This window comes from Chrysochloris asiatica, unplaced genomic scaffold (genome assembly GCF_000296735.1).
Source record: "Chrysochloris asiatica unplaced genomic scaffold, ChrAsi1.0 scaffold00028, whole genome shotgun sequence".
Lineage (NCBI taxonomy): Eukaryota > Metazoa > Chordata > Mammalia > Afrosoricida > Chrysochloridae > Chrysochloris > Chrysochloris asiatica.
Genome location: NW_006408546.1, coordinates 9,648,153 through 9,658,284, shown reverse-complemented (window position 1 = coordinate 9,658,284; position 10,132 = coordinate 9,648,153). Strand labels below are relative to the sequence as shown.

Genomic DNA, 10,132 nt, shown 5'->3' with positions numbered 1-10,132 from the left:
TTTTTACCTCTCTGCCAATAGTTGAAAAATCACACAATAATTTTCCTAACACAGACTTCTCATCAACTGTTAGTTTGGGTTCTACAGGAAGCAAACACCAAGATGGAGTTAGAAATACAAGAAATCTATGGGGGAAAACATCTATCTGTAAAGGATAAAGGGAAGGAGGAGCAAGGAGTAGTCATGAAAAGCCTTTGAGCTGCAATGCAGGTCTGACACCTATGAAAAGAGAGGTGGGGAGAAAAGGAGGGTTTAGTAGAAACAACCTATGGTAATAATACAGCCCCAAATAAAACTAGGCTAGCCCAACAGGGAGTTCGAAGGGAGACTGTCTATAGTGGAGCCTGCTTTGGACAGAAATTGTCAGGTCTAGGAGCTCTGATAGCGTAGTGGTTACGAATCGGGCTGCAAAGTGCAAGATCAGCAGTTTGAAACCACTAGCTGTTCCGCAGGAGAAAGATGAGGTTTTCTGCTCCCGTAAAGATTTACAGCCTTGGAAACTCTGCACAGGGTGGCTATGAGTTGGAACTGACTCCACAACACTTAACAACAACAACAACAACAACAAGGAGCTCTGGTAGTGTAGTAGTTACAAGTCAGGCTACTAAACTCAGTCAGCAGTTCAAAACTACCAGCATTTCTGCTGGAAAAAGATGAGACTTTCTGCTCCCATAAAGATTTAAAGCTTCAGAAACACTATGCAGGGTCCCTATGAGTCGGAACCAACTCCGCGACACAAACACCACCACCACCACCACCACCAGTGTCCCTGTCAAGCATTGGCATTGGCTCGAGTTACTGGAGAAAATGGGCTCTTGACTCAAACAGCCACAGGTCCTGGAAACACTGCAGTTAGAGGCTCTCAGCTCACCACACTCTTCACAGCAGGATCCCTTTAGAAAGGAGACCTGAAGAGCGCACTTCATGGCTTGTCTCAGTGTTCCCACTCAAAGTTCTATTCTTGCATGCCATGGATCATAGCTGGGGCGATGTCTTCTACAAGCAGAACCTTTGACCTCCAGGGAAGACAGTAGAGGTGAGGAGGGAGAGTAGGCACAACACAACACAGATTTGGGGGGTTTAAGGAGACACCAGAAATACTGTGCAGGTTCTAAGGGTACCAGTTACAATGGTTGAGTGGACAGCTAAGGGTAGGAAACAGGGATTAAAGGGCTAGTGAGCTTCATTCAGAGTGCTGGTTAGAGAGACGGGTAGTGGGTGAGTGCTAGACAGAGACACAGTGGACAAGTCAGTGAAAGGAATAAAGGACGTACTATACCATGGACTCCTCACGTAGGAACTGCCTGGCCAAGTTAAGCACCTCTTCCTTGTTCCCTCTATTCTCCTCATGTGAACTCTAAACACTTGCCTCTATAAATGCTTAGCTACACCCAGTGGTGTTGATCCTTTTGATCCTCAATAGGTTAATAACTCAATGGGTTACTAAAGAAAGAATCTGAGAATTGTATCTCATCAGAAATCCAAAAGACTTAAGCTGAATCCATCTTAAAATAATTTAAAGTCATGCCCATTTCTTAAAACAGATGAGAACAACTATCTTAGTAGAACATTTAGTCTAATTTGATAGCTTTCTCCTCACCCCCTGTCAAAAACTGAGCCTGAATTTTACAATCCATTGTAAAGATGGGCAGATCAAAGATTATATTGTAGCATAAACTGAGGAGTCCAGTAAACTGAATTCTTTTTATCCAAAGTCCAAAGATAAAATGAAATAAAATAATACTGACAATGGCAGTACCACTGGTAAACCCAGTAAGAGGGGCACATGCTTTTTAGCACCCTGCATTTCACAACACAAAACCTAAACACCTACCCAGGGCCATGCCTGTGTTTTTGAGGGCAGTAGTGGTTCTAGTGGTTCTAGGAGCTCTGGTAGCGTAGTGGTTACGAATCGGGCTGCGAACCATAAGGTCAGCGGTTCGAAACTACCAGCTAGCTGCTCCGTGGGAGAAAGATGAGGCTTTCTACTCCGGTAAAGATTTACACTCTCGGAAACCCTGTACAGAGTCGCTATGGGTCGGAACCGACTCGATGGCACTTAACAACAACAACAGTGGTTCTAGTAGAATTCTTGCCTTCCATAAGAATGACTAAGTTCAATTCCTGGACAATGTATCTCATGGGCAACTACTACATAACTGTCAGTAAAGGCTTTCATATTGCTTGATGTTGAACAGATTTTAACAGAGCTTCCAGAATAAGACATCAGTCATTGAAAACCTTATGGATCTCAATAGTCCAATCCCATTGTACAGAGAGAGTCACCAACTCAACAGCCACTAACAATGAACATCTAGTCTCTTGATTAATGCGATCCATTGTTTGGTGGTTGCTAGTGTAGTGGTTAGAATCAGACTGCGAACCTTAAGGTCAGCAGTTCGAAGCTACCAGCTGTTAAGTGAAAGAAAGATGAGGCTTTCTGCTCTCGTAAAGATTTACAACCTCGGAAACCCTGTACAGGGTCCACGGCACAATAGCCACCACCACCAAGTGCTGTTTAAGGTATAGGAAGACCCTTCTCTATATCTTTTGCTCTACATGCTCAAAAGAAAGGTGACTCTATGAATGCTATAAGGATTGAAGCATTGGAGAGTGATAATATGTTTAGATGGATATGGAAGCATTTAGATCAAGAAGAGACAAATTAAAAATAATAATATTAAAGAAAAGACCTATTAATTTGTCCCACCTTCCTCTCAGACATTATAAATCCAGTAGGTTCTTGCATAAGAAGATATAATTTCTCAGTAACGCTGAGCGTCTGTTTTCTTGCTCCTCTTTGTGTTTCAATTTGTGCTGCAGGAGGCTATCATTAATTAGTCTGCATTCACAGAAGTTGGTGCTTAAGGAACATTTTGTGATATTAAATAATCTACATTACCCTTAACTTTGATTTTATCTGGATATATAACGTTTAAGTATGTGGGCTTCTGTTGCACTCTTGCCCTGCTCCCCACAAATGTTTGGGACAAGCCTGGATGGTGGTACCCTGGTAACCAAGCAGAAGTCAACAAAAGAATCAAGGTAAATAAGGTCACAGTTCATGAAAACATTCTCCTGAGGGATCATTAGCAACAGTAATAATCACAATAGTAGTTCCGGAACACAGCCGGAAGGAAAGTCGTACACATTTTGCTGTCGTGATAAGCTCTTTGCCCTCTTCTCTGTGCTCTTTGCGGCTCTATGTGCTGTAGGATAAGCGCTGTGAGGAGTAGACCCTCCTGCCTCAGGCCTGTACTAGCCCTTAGTTGCAAAGGAAAGACTACTTCTTGTTTCTACTTAAACCCTCATCCTCTCATTGGGTTCTAAGTTTTGCACCCCAGATGCTTCTAGGAGATTCACAGATGTTCTGGATGCTTCCACACAGCCTCTTCACTCATCCTTGGCCCCAGGACAGCTGCCCATTGTGTCTAATGACCTGTGAGACATCTCCCTGATGTGACTGTGACTTAATCCTGCCAGAGCATGGTGTGGTGCCCAGTCTGGGCACTGGTTTCTTTCTGTGACTCCTTCCTCTCTGAATAGAAATGCACACCCCACTGTACCCCACTCTCCACTACTCCTAGGTCTCAGAACATCCTCAGCCTCACCCTTGTCTACAGTCTCTTGCTGCACTGACTTCTGCCCAACTACCAGGTATCCCCTCAAAACAGGATCCTTTCACTACACCTCCATCTGTCTGTCCATCCTCACCTCAGTATCCAGACATCTCCAAAAGCACAGTCTCAGCTGAGAAAGCACATGTTTCCCCTCCAGCCACATCGATGGGAGTTCCCAAAGGTCCCTTTCAAAACAAAGGTTTAGTCGGTCTCCAACATGACCCCTTTCAAATAGTCCTTTTTCTCAGCTTTGAACAAAAAGATTAAGCCAGCTCCATTGCATGCACACATCCAACAATCCAAATGCCATCCTCTCAGCCACCAGAGGCATATCCTTGTCCCACGTGTCCCTCCGAGTCGGGCACTATCAGGAGAGGAAGTTAAGCAACAATACCCACCAGATGTCACACACCTCTAAGAAGAGTTCTCAGAGCCAAACTTTAAAGCATCCCCAATGAATTCCAAACAGCCTGTACATATTCAAACCGGTACAGGTGAAAGGCCACAGAAATCATGAAATTTGATCCCTAAATTTTGCATGTTATTATCAATTTTATTATATTTACATTATTTTAAAATGTATTTTAATTTAAGAATTTATTATTAGTAGTAGTTCATTTTATAGGTGGGAGTCCTGGTGTAGCGCTGTGGGTTAATGTGCTAGACTGCAAGGTCGGCAGTTAAACTCCCCAGGCACTCCTTGGAAACCCTCTACAGGGCCTCTGAGTCAAAACCAACTCGATGGCACTCAACAACAACAGCAACCATTTTACAGGTGGGAACACTGAGGTGCACAGAAGGGAAGTGACTGCCCCAAGGTCACTCTGGGGTTAGCCACAGGGCAGAGGTTTGACCCACACCATTTTTCATCATAGAAAGTCTGTGGATTCTATTCCCAGGAGACAAGCCCACGCTTCTTTGGTAAATAGGAAGGGACTTCCAGGGCCTTTTCATCACCCCAAAGGAAGATTGTAGTCAGGAAGTGTGGGCAGAAGACATTGGACAGTCACCAAGTAAGTTGGCTAGTTCCAGACATGTTTGTGCCTAGGGCAGGGGAAGGGAATGTGAGAACAGGAGGAGGAGAAGGGGCAGTGGGGAGTCCCCTGCCCTCCGCAGCCTTTGCTCATTGCCTCCATTTTCTCCCCTCCCCTGGATCCATACTGTCCTCTTCCCTCTCCCACGTGACACACCCCACACACTTCCCCACTGTGCTATCATGCTTTCTGATGGGGCAAAAACAGAGTGTGAAGATGCCCAGGACAAGGAAGGAAGGGAGAAGCAAGGAGAGAAGATACACACAGCACTTGAAACAGCTATCCCCAGGAAAATATCTCTACTCCCAATTCTGGCTAGGGAGCACTTTACAGCAGTGGTTCTCATTGAAATTAGTCAAGGAGTTTAAAAAATGCAGCTGCTTAGGTCAGAGATACATTTATTTGGTTAGTGGTACAGCTTGTGTATCAACATTTGTAAAAATTCCTTAATAATTCCAGTATTTAGCCAAGGTTGTTACCCACTTTCTTAAAAGAAAACGCCTTGATCCATTTCACTTTAGGTTCTCTACTTCATGAAGAAGCAAATCATGTTCAGATAGAAAATGCTGAAATCCTTTTCCCATCCTATTTCCAGGCCACACACTGGACACCCCAATTATTTTAGCTTGAACTGTCAGGTTTTCTTTTGAGGTCTCTTCCCTGGTAAAGCCTCTGCTACCTCTCTCCAGATTTCAAATGCTTCAAAGTCTTTTCCAGATTCTCAAAGCTCTCAGCATGTGGCTCTAGGATAAAAGTTCAGCATAGCTGTGAATAGTGTCAATTCAAAACTCATCTCTCCTTCCACTCAAGATGGAGAAGCTGTTATCAGACTTGTCCACTCACTACAAACAACAAGAAAATTGGGTAAAATATATAGAAACAGATGGTTCCAAATACTAGGCAACAAACACTGCTGGGCTATAATCAAGGAGAGTGTGAAGACAAAGTGAGCCCTACAATTGCCCTGGCTGTCTGCCAGCACCCACTTTTAGAGATTGAGGTGCAAAAGAGGAAACCCAAGCATTTCATTGCAGTCTTGCCAAGTTGAACAGACAGAAGTTGAGTTTAAGGAGACTAAGGTAGCTGCAATTTATGGGGAGGAGAGCTATGCAAAGGAGGAGTTCCAGGGATCTATAAGCATTTTGCTGAAAACCTAAACTTGAGAATGCTTAAGCTAAAACTCCATGAAGTAAACAAAGAAGTATGGGGATCGGTATGCTGAACAATTGTCAGAGTTATAACACAAGAGCTGAGATAGTGAAAACCCAGTCAGAATGAGAGACCTCACTGAACATCCAAGGCATTTAGTAGAGACTCAAAAAGGGGACTCCCAAAGTAGGGCTAAAATTGACCTAAAGTAAAGGCTACCTTGGAGTCATGGTGTGGCACTGTAGGATAAGCACTGGACTGTTAACCTCAAGGTTGGCAGTTCAAACCCATCAGCCACTCCTCAGAAACCCTATACAGGGTCATTATGAGTTGGAACTGACTTGAAGGCACTTAACAACAACAACGACAACAACAACAAAGGATACTAGCCTTAATCTAACAAATCTTAAAAGTAAATCTTGAAAAAATTGAGCTAATTTGTGGTTCCTCAACTACATAGTCTTAAAGGACAAAACCAAAAAGTTAACAACCACAATGTCTAGCACCCAACGAACAGTTACTAATTACACAAAGAAGCAGAAAGATATGACTTATAATTAGAAAAAGGAAATCAGTCAATATAAACATACCCAGAGATGACGGAGGTGATGGAATTAACAAACAGATGTTAAGATAGTAATTATAAATAGGTTAATACAAGTAGACATAATGAGAAAGTATATGGAAGAGAACAAATAGAAACTCTAGGGATAAAAATGCAGTATCTTAAATGAAAAATGTCCTGTTGTTACAACCACAAGAATGAATACTGCAAAAGAACCGCCATGCAAATGTGAAGACAAAGCAAAGAAGAGATGTGGGGAAAACCTGAAAAGAATGAATGAAGTCTATGATCTGTGGGAAAATAGCAACTGAGGACAGACAAATACTTAAAGAAATAATGTCTGATTTTTTCCAAATTTGATAAAAATCCTAACCCTACAGATGTAGTAAATTGAATTAAATCTATGCAGGGTAGATACAAATAAAGTAATATCAAAGTACATAATAATCACATTGTTTAAAAAAACAAGGACCAGGAAAAAAATCTTAAGAGCAGACAAAGAAAAAGGATACATGACCTACAATGGGGTTTCTAACAATATGTGGAGAAATGGGATTAAAAAGATAGTGGAAATTTTCTGTGAACTTTTTGAAGCCTCCTCATATAGGAAATAAAATGAGACTAACCACAGCTTTACCATCAAAAATAACGCAAACCATAAGGTGATAAAATAGCATATTTTAAATGGTAAAAGCATAAATGAGTCAATCTGTAGTTCTCTAAGAAGTGAAAATAATTCAATAAAAAGAGAAAATAGCTTTCAAAACCAAAAGTGATGTAAAGATATTTTCACACAAATACAAACTGAGAGAATTATACTATAAAAAACAGTAAGAGAAGTTTTTAAGTCTAAAGAGAAATGATTCTAGTGAAATCTTAAGCCTACACAAAGAAATGAAAGGTGTCATAAATAATAAACAAGTGAATAAATATGATTCTTTTCTCATTAAGAAAAAAAAATGTATTTAAAAGATTGTTGTTCAATCTCTCTCTGGTCCTTGCTTCCAAGATGACAAAGAAAAGAAGAAGCAACGGGGGTGCCAGAAAGGGCTGTGACCACAGGCAGCCTTTGCTGCAGAACTGTGCCCACTGTGTACCCAAAACCAATGCCAGTAAGTAGTTCGTAATTGGAAACATAGGAGCCGCAGCCATGTGACGGGAGCTCTTCAACACATAACGTGCTTTCACAAGCTGTACATGAAACCACATTACTGTGTGAGCTGTGCTATTTATTCATAGCAAGGTTGTCAGGAACCGTTCTCATGAAGCCAGGAGACACCGAACACCCCCACCCCGATTTAGACCTGCAGGTGCTTCCTCAAGACCACCAAAGCCCATGTAAAGATTTGAGCCCTTAAAGTCTTAAGAAAAACTGATCTGCAAGAAAATAACATGAAAATTATACTTAAAAAAACAAAATAAAAAATAACATTGTTCAATGTGAACATCAGTCTCCACTACTCTTGAGACCAGAAAACCTAAATGGTGCCCAGTACCACAACCAACTGCTCTGAAAGGGATCATATTAGAAGGATATGTTGTTGTTGTTATGTGCCATGGAGTCAGTTCTGACTCCTAGCGACCCTGCACAGGGTTTCTGAGGCTGTAAATCTTTATTGGAGCAGAAAGCCTCGTCTTTCTTCTGCAGAACAGCTGGTAGTTTCGAACTGCTGATAGAGTGGGAGAAAACATGGAACAAAACTCTAAATTATAAAAAAGACCAGGCCAGATTACTGGTCAGAAAGAGATTGGAAGTTCTTGAGACTATGAACCTTAAACACCCTTCAGGTCTAGAAAGAAACTCACCCTTGTGACTAAATTTTCAGCTAAACAATACATAGGTATATAGGGGAGACAACAACACTATGATACTATGCTCACCCTGGGGAATGGTCAGTCATTCAAAATCAAAGGGAAACATTTACCTAAGGACAAAATTGAGAAGGGATGGTAGGGTGGGTGGAATGCAAATAGGAATCACAGTGAGGAAGCAGGATAACTATTCTGGGGGTTCCTTGTTCAAAAAATAACAATGAAATTCAAAACAGCAACAGCATAGCATTGAAACCAAATGCAGGGCCCATCTAAGCTGAGGGTCCTGTGCAATTTTTTTGTGGTAACAAAAAATATCCTATAGCTTGGTTTTGGTGGTGGTTATTTATTTGTATACAAGTATACCTTGTTTTATTGCATTTGACTTTATTGCACTTAACAAATACTGTTTTTTTTTCCAATTTGAGGTTTTTTGTTGGTTGGTTTTGCTTCAGGCCGTTCCATTGGCTTTTCCTTTTTTCCCTTTTCGTAATTCTCACAATATTTATTCCAAATTTTTCATAATGCTATTTCATATTCCTGATGTGGCAGGATCAGCCCTGGACTGTGAACCACAAGGTCTTCAGTTCAAACACACCAGCTACTATTTGGAAACCCTTAACAGGGTCGCTATGAGTTGGAACCGGCTGGAGAACACTTAACAACACTGCATACTCAATAGACTGCAGCAGAGTGCAAACATAACTTTTATATACACTGAAAAACTAAAATTTCATGTGACTTGTTTTATCAATAACCTGGAATTAAACCTTCGATATCTCTGAGATATGCCTGTACATCTGTCAAAACACATCAAACCACAGTTAAAAATGAAAGGTGTCCCCAGGCCATTGAAGAGAACAAAACTACAAATAAAAGAGCCAAAAATCTCTAGTGATATGCTTTTTCCATTAATCTCTGTTTAAAACAGAAGGAAGACCCTAGAAGAACTGATATATTTGAGTTATAATGTTAGAGAAGAATATTAAAAGTACCATGGACTTCGAGAACAAACAATTCTATATTGGAAGAAGTACAGCCAGAATGCTACTTAGAAGCCAGGATAGCGAGACTTCATCTCATACTTTGGACATATTATCAGGAGGGACCAGTCCCTAGGGAATGACATCATGCTTGGTAAAGTGGAGGATCAGTGAAAAATAGAAAGACTCACCTCCCAACAAGATGGATAGGCACAGTAGGAGCAGCTATGGGCTCAAGCATAACCATGATTGTGAGGATGGTGTAGGACTGGGCAATGTTTCCTTCTGTTGTGCACGACTTAACAACAAAAACAGCCTTTTAAGATGTCTACCATGTCCTCTCAAGAAACCTCCCACAACACCCTCATCTTTATTCATTGTTATCTGTAAAGTATCTACCATGGGCATTGTTCTAGGATCTGGAGATCATTGTTGTTTTTAAATGAAATTCTTGCCATCTAGGAATGTGTAGTCTACTGTTACACTGTCCAATATATGAACTGTTGGCTACAGGCAGTTATTTCAATTTAAGTAAAATTAAAAGTTCAGTTCCTCATTCACCTATTCACATTTCAAGTTAACATTTCAAATGTACCAGCCACTCCATAGGAGAAAGATGAGACTTCCTGCTTCCATACAATTTACAGCCTCAAAAATCCTGTAAAGGGTCGCTATGAGTTGGAACTGACCAGATGGCACTTAATAACAACAACATGGTTTTTATTTATTTGTGTATTTATTCATTTATTTGGTTTAATTTTCTTCATACTGCTCTGAAGTTTAGAGCCAGCAGGTACCCACCTTCTTTGCAGCCACCCTGCTTCCCTTACCGGATTCTCCAGTGGTTGGGACTATGCTGCTGCAGCCGCCTAGAAAAGCTCAGAAGACCTGAGACGTGCGAGCACCGAATGATTGTGATCCTCCTGACTCCTCTACCTCCCACCAACTCTCCGCCTCACTGACTGAAGG

At 41.2% G+C, this 10,132-nt stretch overlaps 1 pseudogene; it reads left to right on the top strand.

Annotated features, from left to right (window-relative positions):
• Window positions 1-7,377: 7,377 nt before the first annotated feature.
• LOC102835285 lies at window positions 7,378-7,710 on the top strand (annotated as a pseudogene).
• Window positions 7,711-10,132: the final 2,422 nt, after the last annotated feature.